This window comes from Lissotriton vulgaris, chromosome 5, assembly GCF_964263255.1.
Source record: "Lissotriton vulgaris chromosome 5, aLisVul1.2, whole genome shotgun sequence".
Taxonomy (NCBI): domain Eukaryota; kingdom Metazoa; phylum Chordata; class Amphibia; order Caudata; family Salamandridae; genus Lissotriton; species Lissotriton vulgaris.
Window position 1 is genome coordinate 106,073,116 of NC_141693.1, and position 27,419 is coordinate 106,100,534.

The window sequence follows — 27,419 nt, forward strand, 5'->3', positions numbered from 1 at the left end:
TACAACTTGAAAGTTGATGGTTTCTGTCACTTGCAAAACCTGAAAGGAAAAACAGTGGTCTGGTGATCCGTTCCCCATAGTTTGGTGGGTATAGTGACCTATAAAAAATATATATATTTATATAGTGTGGGCTGCTATCACTAGACACATGGTGTCAAACTATTCGTGATGTTGTGCCCTGTAAAAAAATATCACATACAAGACATACATACAAAAAACATAAAACACACGCTCTAATTGTTAAGGATAATTCAGTTTCTGTGTCATAATTATATCAGGGGTTTGATCTGATAAGTTGGTTAGTCCATACTTGTCTAGACCATCTGGAATGCCTCATGAGCCTCTTAACGTGCCTTGGGTACTGTTTTCTTTGTTGTCTCTGGCCACCCCTTGATCGTTTGTATCTTTGGTACCCACTGGAGTTAGATCCAGAGGAACCACAATCTGAGCCTTCACTATCAGTGTCGCTCATGTTGTTTTTAGCAAGATAGCCGTCTTTTCTATAGGGATAGGCTCCCTCGGGTGTGAAACGGTCTTTATCTTTTTTGAGCTTATTGAATTTACTTTGTTTCAAAGTCAGCTCAAATTCCCTCATCTGTTGATTTAATTCCTCAAACCTATTTTTCAAAGTGGCTGGTGTTTGGTACATTTTCAGTTGGACTTCTATTTTTTTGTATATCCACTTTTAATTCCTGAGCGATCCTGGTGGCAGTCTTGACTATTAGTACCAGCCAGTCACGTGTGCAGTGCCACGAGATCAGTGACCATGCTTTTTTAAACTGCATATTTGTCTGAAAAATGAAAGGTTCGTTTTTTACGATTAATCCCTGAGGTGCTATTTTATGCCTTAAGTATTCCGTCATTAATAACGCGTGCAGGGCCGCCTTGATTTGGGTTAATCTTAGATTTGTTAGTTCATCCCAGTCTGCCATGCTGGGACCAGGTTTGTTACTGCTGAGGCCTTCGAAGGGATTCACTGCTGATAGAATCCTATCTATCTCTTCCTCTCCAAAAGTGAGGCCGTTCTCTTCCTCCATTATGGTTGTTCTGGAAAGTTCGGGGTTGGTTTTAAATGAACTAGTGCCTATGTGAGGAGGGGGTGACACACGACCACGTTTCTCCGAGGCGAGGTAGAAACGCAGCCTCATTTTCGCATCCCGGGGCGTGTTTTCTTTCTCTCCTCTTCCCATTGGCTGGAAGGTAAAAGAAGGAGAGAAAGTAAATAGAAAGAAGCTTAAAAAAACGCCCCCGAATCCGAAAAAGACGGGGCTTGAGACGGGGAGTGACGCCCCTCTCCTCCATTGGCTGGCCTCCGTTTAGGAAGCCAGCCAATGGAGAAGAGGGGCGGGTTCAAGCCCCCTAACTAAAAAACATAAAATCTTCGGCTCCGCCCACTGCTACGCAGTGCGACGGTCCTCGACCTAAAAAGGAGGGTATAGGCCTAGCAAAATGTTTATTTTGCAAGGTATAAAATGACAGTTTAAAACTGCACTACAGGCCGCAGTGGCAGGACTGAGGCATGTTTTAAAGTACTACTTCAGTGGGTAGCGCAATGAGTGCTGCTGCTCACTAGTAGCATTTAATTTACAGGCCATTTACAGGCCCTGGGTACATGTAGTACTATTTACTAGGGGATCACATGTAAATCAAAGGTACCATTCGAGTAGTTGGCAATTATACCATGGTCTAGAGAGAGAGCACAAGCACATGTTCACTGGGTAAACGGGAAAAGGTGTACAAACTCCTAATGCCCAACAAAATGGTCCAGCAACAGAAGGCAAATATCGTTGAGTGAGCCTGCAAAAATGTCTGTGTCCAACAGTCGTTGTTAGAAGAAAGAGTAAACCCAAAATCACTGGGACCTGAGTGCAAGACAGTATATAGTATAGTGGTCCCAGTATTACAACATCAAACGAGTGTCAACTGAAAAAATACAATATTATTTAAAAAAGAGAATCAAAGAAGAACTATATTGATGCTGCAGTATTATTTAATCACACTGAACATAACTTACAGTTATTAAGAGCGACATTTAAGAGCAAACATATTTAAGAAACATCATCATTTAGGGGGCCCAGGTGGAAATGTGAAAGGGGAAGGATAGTGATTCAAGTGAGGTAGTGAGGTAAGTGAAGTATGAATGGTGATTAATATCACAATCAAACAGTCCGGCATATCCTATTCAATGCAAAAAAACTTTTTAGTCATAGTACATAACATCTGTACACAATTATTTAAATCGCCATGTAACACAAGAGTTCACAGTAAGGCAAGTACTGTCGAAGAAACTGGAATTATTGAAGTTTCGACGTTTCGACCCCTGTATGAGTGTAGGTTCTTCCAACTCTTACTGGCGGGGTCTTCCTCAGGACTGATGTGGGAGGGATGGGGAACCTAAGAGTAAAGGAAAAAGGAATGGAGCGTCATATCCATTTCTAAATAAAATAAGCAGACAGAGAAGGGTACTGGTCAATATAATTACCATGAGTGGCTAGAAAAGGACCTCACAGAAGTGAATGTTGTTAGGTTGTGCGGGCTCCGAGGCTCCAGGAAAATGCGAAGGAGAGGGTGAAAAATCACCTGCACGAATAAGTTGTCTTTCAGCCAGCCGTGAGGGCTTAGGTGATTGAAAAATGAATAGTTACCTAATCTGATAGAGGACTTACTCAAAAGATTGATGAGATCCTATAGGTCTTGTCCAGAAAATTCATACTCAAAGTGCTTGAATCCAATAATCCATGGTTGGAATCCCATGTCATAGGAGTAGCAGATCCCTGAATGAATCAATGGAATCTGTGAACCTCATCGGAAAAGGTAAAACAATAAAAATTGCTGAATTCAGGACCTGGTATAAGTGGACACAAAAGTTCACAAAAAGAATGGCGTGACCGGGCTGAGATTACTGAGGCCTCGCCGACCCGGGAGGGCGGACATGTAAATGTCAAAACGCCATCCCGAGACACTGTAATAAGGGAGTGGCTTAACATGCTGAACTTTAACTTTGAGTGCCACGGTCCAACAGTCAGCTTCAATGATTTAGGCCAAGGTGCATATATCCATCCCCTGGAAGCCTATTGCCAAAAACCTCACTCAGTGAAACCCTATTATACATTCCAAAAAACATTGCCTTATGAAAATGTTTCACCTAGTACAATTGTTCTTAACATATTTTTTCACTTGTGCTAGAGGTGGCTGTAGCACTGGAGGCACAGGTGGGGTAGTCAAGTGCCTGCTCTAAATTTGTTACTCAGATTTTAGTTTTTATCGTGAAAATAACAATTTAAGATTAATAGTTGCTTCCAAAGACAGGAATACTCCCCATCAAATGTGGCAATACAGTGTGGCTAGTTCATAAAGGAATTTATGAGTATGTGAAGCAGAAATGCAGGCACGCTATTTCACATATCGATAAATGCCATTGTAAATCAGCCTGAAGTGCCCAAGTCATCATTAGTAAAAATGAATGAGTGTGCAATTGTATAAGGATATACTTCCTGTAAATTCCAGTGCTCATAAATGGCTTTGTGAACTGGCCATAGCATTTTCTACGGGTTATGTGGTGATATTTTTACTGAGCTTAGGGCCTAATTCATGGGGAATAGTCGCAGGGCAGTGACACAAGGCGTCTGGCTGTGCTGCCCTATGCCAAAGTGAAAGGACCTATTTCCCTGCGCTGGTGCACAAAAAATAACAATATTTCTCCTCGTTGCGTCTGCTCTGGGGGGGCGTAAGGTTTTTACGCTGCCCCAGGTTTCTGTGATTAAATAAATCGGGGTCAGAGTCAAAATCTATGGGTGATGTGTGAAAAATCCCATCATAACACCCATAAAACACCTCCCTGGCGCAGAGTACGGCAACGCAACAACTTGCTTTGCTTTGTCTTACTCAATATCTATGAGGCCATGCAAAGCCATACAAAGTGGCTTTGCATGACCTCATAGATACGAATGAGAGACTTGCGCCATCGAGTGTCACAAAAAGTGATGCTCCGGCGGTGCAAGCATTTTATTAATAAGCCTTTTAGTTTTTTAATAACAAGCATAACATCTTTTCCAATAAAAAACATTGATCATTAACATCCTGTCAGACAGAATGAAGCTGTTTCCAGTATTAGAATGTGCCACTCTCTAATACATTTGTAAATTGTCTTAATCCAGTTTTCCTTTTCTCATGTGTTGTGATTTTTTACTGCTGGATCTTGGAGCCAGATGTACGACCATTAAGTTTAGCGAGTCGCAAATTGCACAAATTTGCGACTCGCAATTTGTTACTCACTAGACTTAATGTACACATGGTCTCAGACACTGTTTGCGATTCCCAATGGGGTCGCAAATTGCATGCTTCAAGAATATTAATGAGGCTGTCGCAATTTGAGACCCCATTGGGAATGGCTAGCACTCCCAGGGATGGTGGCCTGCTGGGGTCAGCAGACCACCATGTCTGTGACTGCTTTTTTAATAAAGCAGTTTTTTTTAATGCAGCCCGTTTTCCTTACAGGGAAACAGGATGCATTTAGAAAATAAAAATACAACTTTTCAGTTTCATTTTTTAAGGGCAAGCAGTGGTCCAGGGGACAACCTAAAAAATATTTGCAAACCCATTCACAAAGGGGAAGGGGTCCCCATGGGACCTCTTCCAATATGTGAGTGGCTTTCCACCCTTTTGTAATGGGTGGTAAACTCCAAGTGTTTTGCGACCGCAAATACGATCGCAAAACAATCATAAATAAGTTTGAGACTCGCTATTAAGAAGGGACGCCCTTGGCACACCTCTTCCTGATAGCGAGTCGCTAACCACATTTTGCGAGTCGCTAATAGGTTAGCAACTCTCAAAATAGGGTTAGTACATTGGGCAGTTGTTTTTGGCGGTTGCAAAGGGGACAAATTCCCCTATGCAAACGCAAAAAACAGTCGCACATATGCCCCATAGATCGATGTTCGTAATGCCTTAGAGTGTTTAGTAATGAAACATCTTGCAGTTTCTGCAATAAGTACTAAATCCAGACAACTATTCACAGGTGGAAATAACTATTCACAGGTGGGACTACCTCTACCATCCCATACTTTAAGAGGAGAAAATCTCACCATAGGTTTTCTCCAGTTTTTGATCTTCCTCAAGAATTTGGTGAATGTTTCATCATCTCCAAACTCTTATCAAGTATCTACTATGTTACTTCCACCATACAAGAATCCAGGATGTGTAGGTGAAGTGATGAATGACTGAATGATACTTCAAATCTGTCTATGAAAGAGCTGATTAAATTGTAGAACTCTACCATGATTTGCAATGTACCAACCCATCTCAGAGTCACTGCATCAAAGTGAGCCTCACACAGACCCGTTACCGTGAGAAAGGGAGACTGATCAAAGCTAAGCCTTGTGCTGCTACAAGAAACTGTCCAAACGCTAGAGAACCAGGTGCTATTTTACATATGAAGAAAACGTATTGAATAAAGCCTTGATCATGAAATACTGCATTTAAAGGTAATTTTTGACTGTGATGATGCAATAAGTCATGAATGCTGTAGTGGCTGCTTTGGAGCAAAAGTGGTGGGGCAGTGCATGGGGATAAACAAAGAAAAGATGACTTACCGGCCAGCCACCACTTCCATCCTCATCTGTTCCTGTCGACTCTTTGCAGCATACAGGCTCCCAGACTCCCCTAAGCCAATCACAATGCAGTTGTCAGGCTGTTAATAGCATTGCCAGCCTGACAGCAGGGTCATGATTGGTCTCAGTAGCCTGGATTGCCATTTAGACTGTGCTTGTGACTGTGCTTCATGCTAAGTGTTCATATTGGTTTGGCTGTGCTAAGACGACAGGCCAAACTGTCATGCGCACTTATGGTGCCCAACACTACTCCTCCTTGCTCTGTCACAATAGTTAGCCCAGCCCTTGCTCCCACACTAGGATGTCTCAGTACTGAAAAATAAAATGATAACATTGTTTTATTATTATTTTTGGGAAGGGGAGGGTACAGTAGAGGGTTAACTGAGCAGGTGGCAGGACACCAGGTAGGTATTTTTGCACTGGGATGGGATTGGATGTCAGGGATCCTTGGGATGTATGGCTGCGACCTCTACCTTTCTGCTCCTTATCTGAAAAGTGTAGGAGTGGGTGGGCCATTCATAGCATAAAAATATAGATTGGTAAAATTGAGTGATAGGGATGTTTTTTACCTCAGGGTGTGGATTGACATCATAGACAAATCAAGCTTTGTTTTCATTGTGTTTTAGATGAGAACCCCTTGGTGAAAGAAATCCCCATTATTCACAGGTACCCATCTATAAATCTTTATTTTCAGTATGGTTTGCTGAGGTAGGCTATTGAACTGAAGAGCTATTCCAACTTTTGATGCAAGTGAACCTGGATGAATAAAACTAACCTTAGCCAGATGAAGCGGGAACTCTACAGATTCATTGTCGTAGTAAACTTCAGAGAATCATAGATTCAATTTCTAAGGGGTGCTCACACTGTGCAATCTCAAACAGCGATGCTTGGATTCGTCTACATCAGGCTGCACGCAGCTGAGCAGTCTTTATACCCTGAATTTCCAGGCAAACCGCAGGCACTAAAAGCACTACAGGTACTACTCACCACTTCTGAGTGGAAGGGGTTGATAACACGATTATATAACACATCATTATGTGGGAACCCAGAAGTTGGGTCATCTGCCCTCGCAAGATGGAATAGGGTATTGGAGACAACTCTGTCTGGGGAAGATTGTGAGTCCTGTTGAGTGCTCCCAGGTCGGCTCACGGCTGCTAACTGTAATCTTAGAATCATACACTTCAAGTTAATTCAACAAATATATTACACACCTGCGCGGCTTTATCATTATGGACTGCGGGCGGAATCCCGATGTGTGGGATGTGGGGATGATATGGCAGACTTCTTGCACCTTTCCTGGAGCTGCAAGTCTATTCATAAATTTTGGGTTGGGGTGACACAAGCTGTATCGCACATGGTACTGGAGGATGTGTGATGTACCCTGCAGGTTTGTCTGTTAGGATTGACTAAACTGCTAAAGCTGTGTAACCAAAAGTTGGTGGCTATTATGATGCTGCTGGATAAATGACTGGTAACAACAAAATGGAATGGTAAAGGGGCCCCTACGGTTAGGAGATGGCTCAAAGATGTTGTCTATTGTAGAGAACAATTGAACACTTATGAGTAGGAATTGCCTTTTCCTTCCAAATCCAAGAATATATGGGCTCCGGTTACAGTCTTCCTATTAGAACACCCTGATATGATATAAATGTTCACATTGAGTGCTGCAGCCCGACTGGGTCATGTGAAGATGGCATGTATCTGCTGTAAGGTGGTGGCAATGGGTGTCGAATAGTCATACCAACCTGTATTGTATTTTTGTACTTCATGAGACTCTGTACTGCATAGGTTGTCACTTTGTTGGGAGTGAGGTTTTATTTACTGTTCTGGGTTACTTTGTTTGACGACAAATGCATGTGATGTATGCTAAAAAACTCAATAAATAAAAAAAAGATTACATTTCTGATGTCAGTCAACTAAGAAAAGGGTGGTTATATCCAAGAACCTCCTCATGTCACGTCAAAATGTATGTACTGTATTGATGTGGGTAAGTGTAGAACAGATGGGCATAGACTGCAAATCAGCCCTGTCAATTTTTTTTGACTAGCCCCTAGTGGAGCACTGCCTGGCCCCGGGAGGCTGGAAAGGCTTGCTTGTTGCTTTTGTTACTGGGGGCCGATATTGCAGCACTGCTTCAAAACCCTCCCTCAGTAACTAAACCAGCGCCCCTTCGCTGCAAAACCGGCCCCCACCCTTCCAGCCTCTCAGGGAAATGCCCGAAGCCTGGTACAGTCAGTCCGGCACTGGTAACAGTTAGGTGTATTTGGAATATAAATACCGCAAAGTGCTTAGGAGACCTGTGTCCCACTTTTGTGGGGAAGACTAATACTCATTCACTCGTTTCTAGGGCATGGATGCCTAATTTTCACAGACCAGAGCCCCAGAGAGTCTAAAATATCAGTAGAAAAATATTTTCCGAACACCTCAATTCGGCAAGGAGGCAAAGGGCGGACTACAAAAGTATGGTTCCTGGGGAGTCATTTATTGACTGAGGAAGTAAGATCCCTAGGTTTCTTGTTTGACAAGCACCAATGGAAATGCAAGTTATCACGCTGACAAGACCCTACTGATTTCACACCTGCATTTTGGCTAATCAACACCCTTTTACAAGGAGAGCAATTATCGTCAGGGTTATTGTGGATTCCCACTCAGGCTATTACAATCTTTAGTTCAACGTTGTTGCCAATAAATTGTAAATCATCTATAAAGAATCCAGAACCATATGGCCCTGGTGGCCACTGACAATGACCATCAAGATCATGGGTCATTAACTTTGAGGATAGTGCATTTACTAGCCATCAGGGATAAGTTTCAGATCACAGAATTACCAATGGTCTACAAAGCCTTTCATCAGGCGCTCATTGATTTAGTAGATTTAGTGAGTACTTTCTTGAAAGAATGCTGTGGTCCTCAGAAAAGTGTCTCCTTGCTCTGCCCTGGTTTAAGAGGTGCATGTTTGGTAGTTTACTGGTCCAGGTTTAGGGTTCAAGGCGGTGGAACAGTCTCGCCTGGAAGCATGAGTAAGCTGGACAAATACATCAAGAAAAGTTTGAAGACATTTATTTTTGGGTGTGTTAATTTCCCTCCCTATACTATGCTGCAAAGGACCTGGGGCCACATGTATGACCGCTTCTTTTTGCGAGTTCCTAATTGCTACTTTTTGCAGCTCACAATTAGGAACTTGCAAATTACAATGTACTAATGTGTCTCAGCCACATTTAGCAATTCCTAATGGGGTCTCAATTGAAATAACTCATCAATATTCATGAGGTAGGTAGTAATTTACGACCTATTGGGAATTGCTTAAAACAGAGGGGTGGTGGCCTACTGGGGACAGCAGACCACAGTTTCTGTGTTTGCTTTTAAATAAGGAAACCTTTTTATTAATGCCGCCATTTTCCTTAAAGGAAAATGGGATGCGTTTAAAAAAAAAATGAAATGTTTTAGTTCAATTTGTTAAGAGAAGACCTGCTCTTCAAAAACTTTGTTGCAGCCATTCCCATGAGGACCCCTTTCCATTTTCGACTGACTTACCCCATACTTGAAGTAGGCAGTCAACTGTGAGTGTTTTGCAAATGTTTTGTAACTGCATTCCGGTTGTAAAACATTCATACATCCGCCTGCAACTCTCTATTAGAAAGGGACGCCCTTGGCAAAATAGGGTTAGTGGATGTCAGAAGGCTATTTAGCATGTGGCCCATGGATACTCTAAGGTTTAGCACTGTCTGAATGTATGACTTGGAGATCCTTTGCAGTTTGGCAAAAACCATTCTCAGCAAGCCTGGGAGTTCCCCATCCCATTTAGAGTTTGGGGGTCTCCCAGTGCATATTTTCCTTTCCCAGGTTTGCCATGTGAGGCCTGCCAATCTCGGGCAGGGAAGTCAACAGTGATCTCTGGGCTCAGGAAGGAAACTCCCTCCATGTCAGGGCCATTGGTGCCCAGGAGCAAACTGCTACCTTGGGCGTTGTTTCTGTGAAAAACTAAAACAAATGCTGAGCTGACAGCAACAACATGGAGGTCCACCCAGCATTTAGTTATGACAAAAATTAATCAGCCAAAGTGGCAAAAGCAATTTTGACAAAACGAACACTCTTTAAACGTGGCGCGCAGTCTGCTGCTAGGTGGGCAGGGGGGAGACCTCTGCTGCACCAGGAGACGGGCTCGCTGCCCACCCACCCAATCAAAAATGAGCTACTTAGGCTTGGACTTTTCCTCTACAAACTATGATTCGTGAAGGCTGCACAGTTTAAAATATAAAGCAATAAATCTTTCAAAGTAGGTTTTCAGGATATAACTGGGGGAAAATATCTAATTTTGTCAGGAGAGTTGTCTGGCAAAAAAAAGCTTTTCTATGAAGATTATGTGTCAAGTATGTGTAGCTTATATTTTTAACTGCAGCTAGATTTTCCAAAATTTGCTACATTTGCCTGCTTTCCAAGACGTTAGAATGGAAAGGGGCGACCACTCGGTCCCCCCGAACGTATGGCAGAGTGCCTCGATCCCCCCGGGAAGACATTTTTGGGCGGGAGGCGCGTCTCGGCTGGTATGCCCGAAGCGGCGTAGCCGGGGCGCGCTTTTTCCCGCCCTTGAGTGGGCTGGCCTAGACACGGACGCCGCCGGCCACGCCCTCGGGGCAGGCAGGGGCGGGTTTACGCCCGCCCTGAAGATGGATAAAAAGAGACGCAAGACCAGAAGACATCCTCTTGTTCCTGTGCTCTGAAGCTGCACCTCCCGCTGCACGTGAGCTCGAGACGGAACGAAGAGCCAATTTTGAGCGTTTTAATCGTTCTTGTTTGTTTTTCAGTTACTTTGTTGGAGAATGCCGAAGAAGGTTGGAAAGCGCATGAATACCGACCAGATGCTGCGTGTTCTCATGAAGGAGATGTCCGAGCTAAAGAAGCGGGTGGACAAGAATGAAGAAAGGGGTCCAAAACGTCCTTTGGCGGGAGCAGCCCTGGGAGGGAAAAACAAGAGGCCCAGGAGGGGGGCAGCGGGAGAGGAGATCCCCGGTCCCAGTGCTCCGCTCGAGGCTCCAACTCCCGTGCCAGAGGAGGGGAATCCGATCACCCCCGTGTCCGAGGAGGATATGCCGCCCGAGTTGGCAGCACAATTGGCAGCGTGGTTGGGAAAAGGTAACGAGGGCGCCACGGCTGTCGAAGCGCAGGAGCTGATTAAGCAATTGCGTGAGAAACGGGAAGCAGCCAAGGTGCCCGTGCCGGCTGCAGTGGGGGACAAGACACCAGGGACGGTTGCGACCACAGAGGCAGCGTCAGGTGCAGGTAAGCGGCCATTGCCGATCGCGAGGGATGAGTCAACACCCTCTCGGAGGGAAAAGTTGGGGCAACATGTTCCTTTGGCAATTAAGGAAAAGATTTGGGCGGGGGAGTATGTGAACATTTTTTCGTTACTTGTTGATCATTATGAGGTGGAGCATGTAAAGAGTCAGAAGGACCTAATGCATCCGAGTGTTTGGCGCGAAAAAATGGCCGCCTTTAAAGTGAATGAGAATATCGCCAATTGGGGCAATGCCTGGGGAATCTTTACATCAATCCTGGGGGAACGTAGGCCTGAGTTGCTTTCCGAGTTCCCAATCTACCAATCACGAATCATGGGGTACTCGACATCGCACCAGGGGAATCATTGGTTTTGTTACGATAATATGTTCAGAAAGGAAAAGGAGCATAATAAAAGTTTAACCTGGGATTGTTATGATGCCTTGACCTGGGATAAAATGAAGGAGTCAGGGATGTTAAAAATGCCGTTGGTGGGAAGTAATGTGGGTGAATCCTCCCGACAATATGCGGGGACGCCCTTTCGATCAGGTTCGGGGGCCGACGATCACTCGAAACCTACCGGCAATACCGGAAGAAAGGGTTTCTGTTTTAATTACAACAGAGGAAAATGTACGAGACCGCAGGGATCGTGTAAATTCAGACATGAATGTAGTGGTTGTGGGTCGTCCCATCCTGAGACCTCGTGCAGAGCCAGAACGGGTGATAACGGGGGGAGAGGAGGTGCCAAACAGGTCTAATATAGTCCGAGGGGCGCCTTTACCCACTCCCATTGATACCCTGGCAATGATCCCTTGGCTCAGTGATTACCCGGATCGTACCTCTGCTGGGGTGCTGCGAAACGGTTTTTCGTATGGTTTCCGCATCCCGGTAGGGGACTTTCAGGGTGTGGATAAGTGTAAAAACCAACTTTCCGTCCTGCAGCATACAACCGTAGTACAGGATAAGATCCGAAAAGAGGTGACTCGAGGTCGGGTCGCTGGCCCGTTTAGTGTACCCCCAGTCCAGAATTTTGTTTGTTCTCCCTTAGGGGTAGTCCCCAAGAAAGACCCTGGAGAGTTCCGACTAATTCATAACTTATCAGCTCCACGAGGTCTTTCCGTAAATGAGGCAATCGATCCAGAAGTGTGTTCGGTGCGGTACGCATCCTTCGATGAGGCCGTAGCCATTTTGAATCGCCTGGGGCCCGGGGCGCTGATGGCGAAGTCAGATATCGAGTCAGCGTTCCGATTGCTCCCGGTACACCCAGACGACCAGCGTCTCCTAGGTTTCATGTTTCAGGGTTGTTATTACATGGATAGGTGTATGCCAATGGGGTGTTCTATATCCTGTGCTTATTTCGAGAAATTCAGTTGTTTTCTACAATGGGTCTTCACAAAGAAAACGGGTTTCCAAGATGTAATGCACTACCTTGATGATTTCTTATTTCTTGGGGCAGCCGGGGGTCTTGAATGTGGCCGGGCCTTGGCCGAATTTTGTGTGTTGATGAAACAGTTAGGCGTGCCATTGGCGCCGGGTAAAACAGTGGGTCCTACGACTTGCCTCGAGTTTCTGGGGATCGAGTTGGACTCCATTGAGGGGTGTTTCCGTTTGCCAGCCGAGAAAGTGTTGAAGTTCAGGGCTGCGCTGCAACTGTGTATAAATGCATCAAAAGTTACGCTGCAACAATTACAGCAGGTGGTGGGACAGTTGAATTTTGCCCTGAGGGTAATACCAATGGCCCGCCCCATTTCCCGTTCAATTGCCCAAGCGATGGTCGGCCTTAAAGAAGGCCATCATCGCACGAGACTATCGGCCGAGATCCGCCAGGACATGCGTATTTGGTTAGCATTCTTGGCGGATTTCAATGGTAGAATCGTCTGGAATAAACCAGCCGTGTCTTCTGAGGAGCTGGGGCTATGGACAGATTCGGCGGGAAGCATTGGTTTTGGCGCCATCTTCGGCACAAAATGGTCGGCACAAAGATGGCCGACTTGGTGGCATGAGAAGGGTCTGACGAGTAATATTGCTTTCCTCGAATTGTTTCCCATCTTGGTGGCCTTGAGAACATGGCCCGATGGGTTCAAAAATCACTCGGTCATATTTTGGTCGGACAATATGACTGTGGTCGAGTGCATCAATAGTCAGGCAGCACGTTGTAAACTGATCTTAAGACTGCTTAAGGAAATTGTTTTACTATGTATGCAATTGAACGTGCTATTCAGAGCAAAACACGTGCCAGGGGTGATGAATCAGGCAGCTGACGCACTGTCTCGTTTTCAAATGCAGGCTTTTTCGTGTTTCCTTCCCTCAGCGGACCCGGAGCCGGCACCCTTTACCGAAGCTCTCTGGTCTCTCGGTGCCCCGAACTTCGTCACCTCGTGGGAGAGAGTCTAGCACCAAGGACGAGGAAGGCATATGAAGGGGCGTTTCGGGCCTACTTAGCCTTTTTGGGGAGTGATAGAGAGCGACTTTGGGGTCATGAGGAATGGGTGGTGAATTTCCTGATGTCCTTACGTAGGGCTGGGAAATCGGTGGCTACGGCCCAGAGGCATCGTGCTGCCATTTCCTTTGTTGCCAGAGCACACGCTATCCAGGACCCAACAGCGTCTTTCGTTGTACAGAAAGCGCTGCGTGGGTGGCAACGCCTTGAGGGTCGCAAAGTAGATGAAAGGCGCCCGATAGGTTTGGATAGATTGTCCCAGTTGTTGGCTACACTTCCTGCCACATGTTCATCTCAGTTTGAGGCAGTGCTGTTCCGAGCCGCGTTTACGCTAGCATTTCACGGAGCAATGCGGGTAAGCGAACTAGTTGCAAGGAACAAACTGGATGTGGCGGGGGGTTTGTGCCAGGAACACGTCCAGATCAGGGGAGAAACAATGACTGTCTCCTTTGTAAGGTCTAAGACTGACCAAGATGGGATGGGTGACTGCGTCATCATACGCAGGATTCCTGGGTCCTCCATATGTCCGGTAAAGTGTTTAGAGGATTACCTAGCACGAAGGGTGGCATCATGGGGGGGGACTTTGTTAAGACACGCGGACGCCACCCCACTGACGAAATTTCAGTTTCAGCGGGTGCTTGCGATGTCAGTTGCCGCTGCGGGCTTGAACCCGGGCGAATTTGGGACCCATTCCTTTCGGATAGGGGCTGCTACGGAAGCTACAGCCAGGGGTCTTAATGTTGAGCAAGTGAAACGAATGGGGCGTTGGTCCTCCAATTGTTATAAAAGATATGTGCGGTTGCACATGTTGTGAAGCTGTAATTATGTACTCTGTACTCACGCTTCTTGTTTTTGTTTGGTTTCAGTTACGCAAGCCTACGAGGCGGGGCGGACTATGCAGTCGACCTTACACCGGGTCAGCGGTCAGACATCACCGCCTGTGAAATAAGAGGTGTGGGTCGTGGGCCACTCATACGTGAGGCGTGCCGCAGACGTATTCGAAGCAGGTGACATGATTCACGTAGCTGGGGAATACGGGTACAGGATGTCCTTCTACGGAAGGGGCGGTCTCTGTATTGACCAGTTTCAAAAATTTTTTGAGGGTTTGTTAGGGCGGACAAGGTCACCGCCGTCTATAGTTATAGTGCATGTTGGGGGCAATGATTTGGTCACCATCGGTAGACGACTACTCCTGGAGGCAATGCTTTCCACTGTAAGTTGGTTGGCGAGGAGAGTTCCGGGGTGCACGATTGCATGGTCCCATTTGATTCCACGAAAGGTGTGGCGGGGGGCTATCTCTATACCTGCTTTGAATCACTCTGTTAGAAAGCTTAACAATAAAGTGAGTAGGTTGTTCCGTTCCAGGACATTGCATTCTATTTCTCATAGCTGTATTAATGATGACAGGATGTATTCGGGGGATGGTGTGCATTTGTCTTGGGTGGGGAATGAGTTGTTCTTAGAAGACCTCTTAGCATGGTTGAAATCTTTGAAACATGACCTTTAGGTAGGAGTTTTGTGGGGGGTCCGGATAGCCGGTCAACTATCCGGCCTGTGGCGGTAAGGTCATGATCGGTGAGCACTAATTGGAAGATCCCTATGAGTGGGCGTCACCCAACACGGATGGGAGCGCTCGGGGGAGGTGGCCTTTGGCCCCTCAACGGGGAGGCGGTCCCTTCTAAGGATGGGTCGCCGGAAGAAGAGGAAAGGCGGTCAAGGCCCCTTCCTGTGTAGGAGGGGTTACAGCCCCCTCCTGGGGAATTTCCCGGGGCCAGTGACATCTGCGACGGCAGATGCGGTAAGTTGTGTGGGGTTGGGGGGAGGTCTACGATACCTTCTAGATACCTCACACGAGTCTTCGAACGACCTTTAACTGGCGTCGAGTTCATAAGTGCCCCCGTCAAGACAAGGGAAATTGTAGTAGTTGCACGTGAGTACGCCTCAGTGCTGTCGCCCCTCCCAAGTGGGGGGGGTATGTCTGGTTAGGGATCTTGACACCGGTTACGACCTTGCCGTTGGCCCTTAAACGTTAGGATGTACAATTTCAATGTTTCAAGTAAATGTTTTTAGGATGTTAGATCGGCTAGGAGAACCTCTGTATTAGAGAATCTGTTAAGGTTAGCCAAACATCGCAGTGTGGTATGAAATTGTACATTAATGTTTAAATGTTTTAATTTTTTGTTTTAATAAATACGGCCGGGAGGGTCACTCCCTCCCACTTCCAAAAACTTCAAGAACTGTTTCCGGTTTCCCTCATTTGGGGATTGTGTTGAGAGGGGGTGGCGGGTATCTCAGCCATATGGAAAGGGGCGACCACTCGGTCCCCCCGAACGTATGGCAGAGTGCCTCGATCCCCCCGGGAAGACATTTTTGGGCGGGAGGCGCGTCTCGGCTGGTATGCCCGAAGCGGCGTAGCCGGGGCGCGCTTTTTCCCGCCCTTGAGTGGGCTGGCCTAGACACGGACGCCGCCGGCCACGCCCTCGGGGCAGGCAGGGGCGGGTTTACGCCCGCCCTGAAGATGGATAAAAAGAGACGCAAGACCAGAAGACATCCTCTTGTTCCTGTGCTCTGAAGCTGCACCTCCCGCTGCACGTGAGCTCGAGACGGAACGAAGAGCCAATTTTGACCCACCCACCAGCCCCTGAGGACAGCTAGTTGTTTTAATAAAGTTGATCAGTTATTCTATTTCGTTTTCAGGTTGTTTTGGTGTTATGTTGATATTTAATGTGTAATAAAGATTGGTATAATGTTACAAGTTGGTGATTAAAGAATGTCGGATTTAAGGTCCATTTAGACACAGGTTTTTTCGGTCATAGTGGCCAATGTAGTTTCGTTTAGTTAGCACTTGTCGTATTTATTTCGGTCAGGCGGTAGGCGGTAAGGTCATGATCGGTGAGCACTAATTGGAAGATCCCTATGAGTGGGCGTCACCCAACACGGATGGGAGCGCTCGGGGGAGGTGGCCTTTGGCCCCTCAACGGGGAGGCGGTCCCTTCTAAGGATGGGTCGCCGGAAGAAGAGGAAAGGCGGTCAAGGCCCCTTCCTGTGTAGGAGGGGTTACAGCCCCCTCCTGGGGAATTTCCCAGGGCCAGTGACATCTGCGACGGCAGATGCGGTAAGTTGTGTGGGGTTGGGGGGAGGTCTACGATACCTTCTAGATACCTCACACGAGTCTTCGAACGACCTTTAACTGGCGTCGAGTTCATAAGTGCCCCCGTCAAGACAAGGGAAATTGTAGTAGTTGCACGTGAGTACGCCTCAGTGCTGTCGCCCCTCCCAAGTGGGGGGGGTATGTCTGGTTAGGGATCTTGACACCGGTTACGACCTTGCCGTTGGCCCTTAAACGTTAGGATGTACAATTTCAATGTTTCAAGTAAATGTTTTTAGGATGTTAGATCGGCTAGGAGAACCTCTGTATTAGAGAATCTGTTAAGGTTAGCCAAACATCGCAGTGTGGTATGAAATTGTACATTAATGTTTAAATGTTTTAATTTTTTGTTTTAATAAATACGGCCGGGAGGGTCACTCCCTCCCACTTCCAAAAACTTCAAGAACTGTTTCCGGTTTCCCTCATTTGGGGATTGTGTTGAGAGGGGGTGGCGGGTATCTCAGCCATAATGCAATTACAATTAGTCTGCTGCTCAACATATCAGTTGGCGTTCTGTCTTTTCAAGTACTGGTGTTCTGGTAATATTTACTTTTCTATACTTCATCGATTTAATGGGATGGTGAATGTCTATCTAGCAATCTAGAATGATTTTCTCTACAATGCACAAGCTTTAATCCTGGTGTCTGTTATTGTTTCCAAATATATTGTTATTTTTAAGAGCAGTGTTTCACAGCTCAGCAAGAAGAATGATGCTCTCAGTGCAGTTCTCACTATAAGCATCTTTCTGTTCTGTTTTTCCAGTGGCGGCCTTTACAGAACGGGGGTGGAGGGGAGGTGGGATGAAAAAAAAGAACACCGCTGCCTCTCCTCCGTCCTCTTCAGTTCCCGGAAGCACACAGGCTCCCAGACTATTCTAAGTCAATCACGACGCTGCTGTCACCAGCATGACAGCAGCGCAGCGATTGGTCTGAGCAGCCTGGTTCGGCGCTCAGACAGGGAGTGGGAACCTGTGCATGTTCTTCACCCTAAGTGTTCATGTTTCTTTGCCTGGCTGGCCAAACCGTCATGCGTACTTAAGTGCATGACCCACTCACCCCCTTGCTGGCTGTGATGAAAGCCCAGCCTGCCCCAACCACCCCAAAATGGGCTCTATGTGAAAAATTTAAATGATAATACGATCGTGTTATTACCATTTTATTTTTCCGTTTTGCACTGCTCAGAGCAGTCGGGCGACGCTCCTCTCCCGTAGCGGAGGAGACGCTGCTGTGTTTTTCTTCTGCTGCAATAAATATGAATATTAGCAAAACTTTCAAATTCTTACAATAGACTAATCAGCAACAATCATATTTGACATCTGCAAATCATTCATTGCTTGTATGGGCTTCATGCTTCATGCGGATATCACAATTTTCAAACCACTAAAGCATTAAGCATATTGCAGACTCCTAGCCAGGATGAGGCATCCAAGCATAAAAGCTTGCAGGGCAGATTTACAAACCACTTGCGCCTCTTTTACGCCGCTGTTGCGGTGGCGCAAAGCCTGCGCCATGTGCGGGGTATTTACAATGTGACGCATCTGGGAGATGCGTCACGTTGTAAAGCCCTGCACAACATGTAGGTGTTCCGGCACGGGGTGGGGCGTGCCGGCGCTGGCACACCTCCTAAAAGTGGCTGAGTGAAATCTACTAGATTTCACTCAGTCACTTTTAAGGCCATGCTGCGTCAAAACCTTGTGGCTGCTTGAAGCAGGCGTAAGGATTGACGCAGCATGGTAGGGTTTGGGCACCCCGAGCCTTGCTGGAGCTGTGTCGCGCTTGTAACGCAACTCCAGCAATGCGCGGCCTTTACGATGGGGGATGTGATACACATCTTCCCATCCGTGCGCCACGGTGCGCCGCATTGTAAATGCAGAAAAACAACCACTGGGTCTGGGCTCCCACCAGCACAGCTTGCTACAAGCTAGTAATGAACAAAAAGAAGTGCACGTGCTGCTACTTAGTTAATTAACCTAGTTCTTGCAAAACATCTGAAATCAAACCAATGTTTTGTGATCAAAACTATCGTTTTTTTATTTTTACTTGAGTCAATTATTCAAATTTGACCTTTTTTGAAAAATTAATTTTACAAAGTTTGTATTTTTTAAGACCTTATGTACAAAAAAGAAGAAAAACAACATTTAGTCATATTCCTATTTACAAACAACTTTCTAAATGCATTTCAAAATATCTCATTCAAACCATCAGTCATACAACTCACATACCACAAAAAAATACATAAAACAGACAGTGCAAAAATATATAAATTATTTTCTAGTCGGAATACCAATATTCGCAACAAAGCCATAAACATTTCTTGTTCTCAACAGAAACCTATTTTAATTTTTTATAACTTTTTCTTATTTCAGGCTTTTTTAGAAACAGTCTACGCGTTTCGAACTCGTGTTAGTTTTGAGTTCTTATCAGGACCATAGTCTGTAATAAAAGAGAAGAGAATTCTTGGTTTTAGCTTTCTTTCTAAACAGCTACCATTACTGCAAGCTTCTTTATCTTACCTCTCGCTCAAAAGAAACCAGAGGAAGATGAGTTCTCCCCGTCGACAGCACACATCTGATGTGGAAAAAGATGTATACCGTGGTCAAAACCCACTTGCTACTTATAACTCACAGCATACTAACAGTCTGCTCAGACTCATCTCACTTACTTTTGCATGAATGTCCGTTCCCAAGTTTATTTGTTAAAGTGGCCTGGCTCTCCCGTTTCTAGTGAGAAGAGAGGAAACTAATAAATACACTGTTGGTGCTCAGAGATTGCCAAGTGTTTTTTATAGGCGATATACAGGTTCTTACCTTGCATGAGGGCTCGGGCAGCTTGGGATTCGAGTTCTGTGCCTTCGCCTGGGAGTCTGAAAGGAATATAATTGGGCTTCATTACCTCCTGCGTGAATTTCGAATTGAGGCAACTACCGACCTACTGAGTTTTTGGTGCTGGTGAAGTGGCGTATCCTTACCTTCGCCAAGCGAGGCACGATGCCGTGTAGATAGGTCTTCTCCGTTGTTGTGCAAAGCGGCGTCTCAGTCGCGTTCGCTTCCGGGTCCGCAAAGGATCATGGGGCATGTAGTCTGTTTCGTCTTCGTTCCCTTTTTATACATAGTTTCAAAAAAAGCCTGAAATAAGAAAAAGTTATAAAAAATTAAAATAGGTTTCTGTTGAGAACAAGAAATGTTTATGGCTTTGTTGTGAATATTGGTATTCCGACTAGAAAATAATTTATATATTTTTGCACTGTCTGTTTTATGTATTTTTTTGTGGTATGTAAGTTGTATGACTGATGGTTTGAATGAGATATTTTGAAATGCATTTAGAATGTTGTTTGTAAATAGGAATATCACTAAATGTTGTTTTTCTTCTTTTTTGTACATAAGGTCTTAAAAAATACGAACTTTGTAAAATTAATTTTTCAAAAAAGGTCAAATTCGAATAATTGACTCAAGTAAAAATAAAAAAACGATAGTTTTGATCACAAAACAGTGGTTTGATTTCAGATGTTTTGCAAGAACTAGGTTAATTAACTAAGTAGCAGCACGTGCATTGTAAATGTGGCGCATCAGTGGTGGCGCACAGGTGGGCAGATGCATCACAACTCTTCTGGCGCATCCCTGCTGATTAGCAGAGATGCGCCAGAAGTAGTAGATCTGCCCCTGAGTGTCCAATATTTTACTACAAGGGCTGTATCCATACAGATATTCAGGATTACTACTGACTATGTAAATGAGTGACTCTTGGAAGCTCAGTATTTCAATTTATTTCTTTTGCCAAGTCAGAAAAGCCAACATCTGGCCTTCGGTAACCAAGGTTTAACACCTAGTTATTCAGGAACATGCAGACGTACATGGAGACAGAATGTTTCAATGTGGCCACTTTAATGCCTCTCTGATGTATTCTCAACCTTTTTGTACAGCATGACAAAAATCCTTTACAAAACAGAAAGCAAGTAGTGGGTAGAAATTGACGGACTCCAAAGGAAAAGGTATAACTCCTTACCATATTGTATGTAAGTGCAATGATGTACAAGAAATGTACATCAGAGTTGGAAATTGATCCATTGAGCTTATTCAGTTATGCGAAAGAATTATCTGAAGTGGCATGTCTCTTAAGATAGCTCCACTTAAAAAACCTGACATATTAGACACCTCACCTGCATCATGTCAAGTCATCTGTGATGCCTTCCTGGCAGCTCTGCAGGGATGAAAGATGTGAACTCTCAGGAGTGCTGGGAAGCAGAATGAAGAGTTTGAAATGAGAGAACATTGAAGAATGCCATAAGTCATAACGAAAGAAGTTACGTTACAGAAAAAACAATGTAACTCTTGCTAGAAATTGGGTTACTGGTTGGCAGGGGTGTGAACCCTGGTGAATCAGCAACCACAATCCTTGTCTGTGTAAGGCACGCCACCTGGTAGCTTAGCGCAGAGCAGTCACGCTTAAGTTAGACACAATGTGTTAAGAATTTGTGCAACAGTTCAAACTGTGAAAACACCACACAAAAAGATCCTACATCAGCTTAGGAAAATATGCAGAATTTAATAAATAAAACAAGACCAAAATGGCTAAACTCAATCAGTAGAACGAGAGTTATGATTTGTTTAAGAATAAACTGCAAAATAGCCCCTAACAGCATGTAAAACCTAAAGTACATCTACAACTTTTTAATGACACTGCACCTTGCCCATGGGGCTTTCCAGGTCCTACCTTAGAGGTGACTTATATGTATTAACCCCTTCGACGCTCATGACGAGCTCAGCTCGTCATGAGTTACGGCTCTCGTACGCTCATGACGAGCTGAGCTCTTCATGAACCGCGAGTTTTAAAAAAAAGTCAGCGCACAGTGGGAAAATCCGCTGCGCGCATGGTGTTAAAAAAGAAGGTTTGGACCTGGCAAACAGTTTACTTTGCCAGGTCGAAATAGCAGGTTAAAACTGCACACACAGGCTCAGCAATTGAAGGTCAGAAACATGTTTAAAGGGCCACTTGAGTGGGTAGCACAAACAGTGCTGCAGTCCCACTAGCAGCATTTAATTTACAGGCCCTGGGCACATGTAGTACTACTTTACTAGGGGCTTACAAGTAAATTAAATATGCCAATTGAGTATAAGCGAATTCTATCATTTCTTAAGGAGAGAGCACAAGCACCTTATCGCTGGTCAGCAGTGGTAAAGTGCACAGAGTCCTAAGGCTACCAAAAATGAATTCAGCAAAAGTAGGAAGAGGAAGGCAAAATATATCAGGGTGACCCTAAGGAGAGGGCCAGGCTCAGCAAATTTAATAGCTTCAAGTCTGATCTTTCCTCCTCACACACTAAAGTAATTGATGGCACCACATTCGCAGTCTTCTTTATTTCTAGGATTAAAAACTCATAAGCTATATCCCTTAATGTTTAATATTCATGGGTTCCTGTGAGAAAGTCATCCTTTGTGCCCTGGTCGCCCCCACATTTCTAATTATACTAGTGGTAATTGACTCTGAATGTGCCCTCTGCTAACCAGACTCAGGGCCAGTGCTCTCTGTGAAAGGTATATGGTAATTAGGTGTATTTACCACTGGTATGACAACCTACCTGTAAGCCTCTAGTATATTGCAAGGCATGTAGGTTTAGAGGCCCGGCAGATTCAATGCAATTAAGTGTGCACAGCTGTCTATCCTGCTGTCATTTTCAAGGCAGCCTAATTAAATTATATGCAAATTCGACTTTAGAATTAGAATTACTTCCAAAGTCTTAAACTACCCAATTTTTACATATAAGACACCCCTAAGGTCTCTCCTAGGTGCACAGGATTAGGATGCCTTGCAACTATATGCAGGGGCATTATAACATAGGTTTTATATGCCCTGGTGAGAGAAGAAATGGCAATTTTGTTTCCCCATTGTAGCATTGGCTCCATAGGCTTCCATTGGAAAACATTAATAAAGTAGAACTATTGATAGAAGTGAGCTAAAAATATACTTTAGAGTATTAAAAGGATTGTTAGAATAAATCCAACAACTGGCCAAAGTTAGATTTCTTATAACTATCACAGAAAAGAAGTGATAGAGCTTTCTTTTCTGATGAAAATACATAAAGAAGATGGACTGCCCTGTTGGAACTGCGGCCTGCACCAAGAGAACTACCCTCCATATGACTGCACCTGCTGCACACTTTTGGAACTACCGCTCTAAGCAATTTGCCTTCCTTTGACAAGTGAAGGAAGGGACTCCCTGAAAGCAACAGGTTAAAAGAGCTCCACATGCATCATCTCCAGCAAGAAGATGTTGAGAGAAAAAGCTAAAAAAAAGTGACTAAGTTAGAAGGTAAAAACTTGAACGGGCCCTACGACTAAGTGTATCTGGCCTGCGGTCCTTTGCAGTCAGCCTGAAGCTTTGACTTTGTCCCGGTGAAGTGTGACCAGATGTCTCAAAGTGGTGCTTTTCGATTTTAGTCACTAGAACATGTTTATTCTTTAAGAATGTATATCTCTGGTTCCCTACATTGGATCTTTGTCATTCTGGTGTTGTTCTAATCATACAAATATGTTCTACTTTTATAAATTGGTGTTGGTGTTTTGTTGTGTGTTGTGTCTTACTTATTTAATGTACTGTTGTTTATTAATACCTTACACACTTGTCTCCTAAGGTAAGCCTGCCTACCTGCAGCCAGCTACCAAGGGTTGAGCATGGGAATAATTTATTGAGACCTTGACTGGACCTAAAATTGTGACTGTGGCCCTATTACTAGTGGTAGATACCTAACTACACCTACTAATAAACCACATTCCAACAGTACAGTTCTGGACCACAGTTACTTTTAAGCAGTAATGATCCTACACAAAGCCATAGACGATGCTATGTGAGCAACTTTGCCATAAATGGGAGAATGCTTAATGGTTGGATCTGATATACAAGTGGGTGCAAAGGTTGGTGTGCCAGAAAAGCAACATAGGCCTAGTTAGGGGTACTAGACATCGCCACAAAATCTGCTCAATTTAGGTCAAAACATGGCAATAATATGTCAGCACACAATTATTATTGTATGTGTATATGCAGGGCTTTTAGTGGGTCAAGTCTAAAAAGCAGGATCTGAGACAGGGCCCCGTCATGCTCTCCATTATTGCCCTCACCCTTAGGGTGGACAAAAAATCTTTATGCCGCTGTCCCACCCTTCACTGACTTTGATGTAACTTCAAAGAGACTTGTTACAGTTCTTTCAGTCTCATCAGGTCAGATCTGAAGAATTTTCAGTATACTATACAACGATCCATAGTTGTTGTTCATTTATCTTATGCAACTAACAAGAATTGACAAAGCAAATAGTCCTGGTTTGTTGTAGGTGTAATGTTACTTGTTATATATCTTGATACAATGACTGAAGCAGAAAAATACCAGTTGGGCAGCTCACTATGCTAAACACAGATTTTTAGCTTACTGTTTTTAAGCCATGCTTCTAATTATATTGGCCACGCCCCTTTGAGAGACCCCCCAGTTTTTTCATCCCACTTAAAGTCTTGTATATATGTGTTATTCATGTTACACAAACATAACCAAAAGGCAGCATAGCACTCTACAGGATCAAAGGTAAAGAAACAGTCAACCAGTTATTGGAGAACTATTCCTTCATTATTATATAATGTTCTATAGAGAGGTATGCCATCACCTCATCTCTAAATAGGAGTGGGTTAAGGGAAGACCAGCTCTATATGGACATGTTGTTCCAGATATTGGGTGCATGGACTGAGAAGGCATGTTGCCTTGTTTTTTATTTTGTGCACATCATCTCCAGTCTGATAGTGCCATAGTTGTGGGTATGCCAAGAGCCCTCGTGGGTGGTGAACTAGTCAGCCAAATGGGTGGAGATGCTGATCATGATTGTGCAGTTGGTTTTGAAGATTATGCATGCTGGCAAGGTGAGTTGGTGGAGTTCTATCAGGGTTTGGGTGAACTGGTCATGTTTCTGCAACCTTTAATAGATGTGGGGCGGAGTGTATGGTGCCTTTACTGGGTCCATTATGAAGCCGGGTAAGCTTTGAAGCAGGTTATTTCAGCCATCCAGACTGCCGGGGATGGAACAACTGTGAAGTCTCTTTTTTTGGAAGCGAGAGAGCTGGTACTCGGACATCTTGGTGATGTGCTTGTTGAGGCTGGCATTAGTGTCCAGAATGAATCCCAGGTCTGAGGTCTGAGTGTGACCGTGGGGATGGACAGTGAGCGGTGCTAGGATGCGTGTGGCTCACTGGTTAGAGGAGGCAGACCTGGAAGCAGAGGTCAGCCCGGGACCAGGGTTCAATTCCCGGCTCGGCGGGGTCTTGAGTCCTAAAATGTCCACGGACTCGACAATTCTCGCTCCGGTGTCTACTTTATTCACGGGTTCACACTCTGCGACTCTGGGCAATAGCTAGCTTAATCTCCACAACGGCCCCTCGCCTGGCTTTCACCTTGCAGATACCCTGCTAGGGTTATCTCACAGAGGAATACCAGGACGGGTTCCCTAAGCAAGCGCTTAGAAACCGCTTGGTGATTTGTGCTATATAAATTCCTTTACATTTCCATTTCCATTTCCATACATCGAGATGATATCTTAACTTGAAGATGCTTATTGAGTTTTTACTGGAGCACGGGTTCTGGCCCTACGAGGCCCTCTCAGGTTATTTCTTTGCTTGTGACTTAGCTAGAAACCCTGGGTTGTGGAACACTGTGTGGAACTGACTGAAGTATGTACGGAGGGGTTTCATGAAAGAACCAGTGATGCCACTTCCTGTAGAGATATATGTCTGGAAATGCCCCCTTTCGAAATAACTGTTGAAAACTTCAGTGATATTTTTTCCTCAAGAAATGCATTTTGGAGAATTCGGCATGCTTGTCTTGTTTCTTCTTTTACAGAAGGTTTGGACATCAAACCAGTAATATTAAATCTTGTAGAGATTGAAGTTGCCATATGCAGTGCTGTTATTTCCTGCACAGATGGCTGCGGGGCAATGTAGTGGGATAGTCATGTGTGTGTTGCCATTGAATATTGATTATGCTATGTAGTACATACGTAGTACAAACAAGTGCTTTTAGCAGTGTAAATTTGATGTAATTTCTTCGCAGCTAGACTTCACCTCACAATTCCTTTGAAGAGAACAATAACATATAATTCATAAATCATATGTCCTCAATGTAAACATTGTCCCAGTACTCCTGATACTTTTTGGAAAAAAAGATGAGTGTCCTGCTTATTTTTCACTTTATGTGCAGTAACAGTGCACCTTTGCTCTGAGAGGCAACAGCACCGCAGAGGCATGGTTTTCAGCACATAGTTCATTGTGGTGTTAGTATGTATGTGTGTTTGTGCAATCATACATGCGTACACACATTTGGTCTGCATCTGTCTAAAAAGAGGTAACAATATGTCAGAACATGTGTAGGAAATATATCTATTTTGTATACTCACCTGTATTTATTTGCTTTTTATTGACTTAGGTGGCTGGTATTGTAGGGATTTTGCAACTCTTGACAATTCTTTGACATAAGCTGTGAACCAGTTTTATCACACCTTCTTATAACAGCTGGAAACGTAAAATAAATACTTAACCAGTCTTTGCAATTGGGAGACTAAATTTGATTTTACTAATGCTTTTAAAAGGAAGGTTTGGCCTCATATTGTTCACATTTAAAACGTACGGTATACTTTTATATTTTTAAGTACAACATGTGATGCAGTGCAATGTCACCACTGTGGCTGCAGCAAATTTAACATGTTATGTTATGTTAATGTTATGTTAAAATATTTGTATAGCGCAGCATTCACCGGGTAGGTTTCTTGGCGCTTCTGAGGACTGAGCTCTACATAAAATGAGGCTTAGATGGAATAGGCTTGTCGGAATAGCCACGTTTTTAGCTGTTTCCTAAACTGAGGATGGGAATCAGTAGACCGTATTGGGAGAGGGAGGGAGTTCCACGTTTGAGGGGCCAACTTGGAAAACCGAGTCCCACCATGTTTAAGGCGCTTGTATCTAGGAACGGTCAGAAGATGTTGACCAGAGGAGCGGAGGGTAAGGAGAGGAATGTATTTCTTAATACTTTTGGAGATGAACATAGGGCCTTCATCTGACAGTGCCTTATGTACAATGCAGCCTAACTTGAAGACACTACGTTATTCCACTGGAAGCCAATGCAGTTGTTTGAGCAGAGGTTTTTCATGCTGGCGGGCCGGGAGTTGAAAAATAAGTCTGGGTGCGTGATTCTGTATTAATTGCAGACGTAGTTGATATGCTGGAATTCCAACATAGAGTGCATTAGCATAGTCCAGTCGCGAGATGATAAGCGCAAGAACAACCAAAGTTAGTGCTTCAGTTGATAAAAATCTTTTTATTTTCTTTATTTTCCGTAGCATGAGGAAACAAACCGAGACCACAGAGCTAATCTGGGGTTTCATTGAGAGGTCCCTGCTTATCTTGACCCCAAGCTTTTTGCTGAAGAAACTGGGACAGGCGGGAAGCCCAAGGATGGAGGCCAAAAATTGGCGTTCCAAGGATTAAGGGTACTGCCTGTCAAGATCAGCTCTGTTTTGTCTGGGTTCAATTTGAATTGGTTAGCATTCATCCAGTTGCTGATGACAGCGCCGGGACACCTCCTTGTGGAGGTAGCTGTTCACGCTATATAAAAATCTGTATTATTATTATTATTAAGTCATGGTAGCCTGCATGTTGGATTCCGATAGTCTTGTAGGTTGGATATTGAAGATTAATTGCAGATCGTCTGCATAATTAAACACCAGGACATCCATTTCCTTCAAGGCGGTAACCAGGGGCTGCATATATAAGTTAAACAAAAGGAGCCCTGTGGGACTCCACAGGAAAGTTGACCTTTTTTTGAGCAAAAGTTGCCTAGGCGGAAGGATTGGTATCTGTCCGTCTGGAAAGAATGTATCCACTTCAGGGCCTGGCCCCCAATGCCCGCGCTGCAGACACAGTTGATCA

At 44.5% G+C, this 27,419-nt stretch overlaps 1 protein-coding gene and 1 long non-coding RNA gene across 3 annotated transcripts in view; one reads left to right on the forward strand and one right to left on the reverse strand.

Moving 5' to 3' along the window:
* Positions 1-27,419, forward strand: part of KCNT1 (potassium sodium-activated channel subfamily T member 1) — a 1,005,890-nt gene that overhangs the window by 251,081 nt on the left and 727,390 nt on the right. The gene's annotated exons all lie outside the window — the stretch shown is intronic.
* Positions 1,975-19,504, reverse strand: LOC147710305 (uncharacterized). 2 transcript variants are annotated; one of them, XR_015295857.1, is made up of 6 exons: positions 19,439-19,502; positions 19,278-19,333; positions 19,133-19,190; positions 18,984-19,038; positions 17,623-17,711; positions 1,975-2,394 (listed from the first exon to the last, which is right to left on the reverse strand). It is a non-coding gene; the product is annotated as an uncharacterized LOC147710305 (long non-coding RNA). The 2 variants fall into 2 exon arrangements; XR_015295858.1 differs by lacking the exon at positions 17,623-17,711 and having other exon boundaries at positions 19,439-19,504.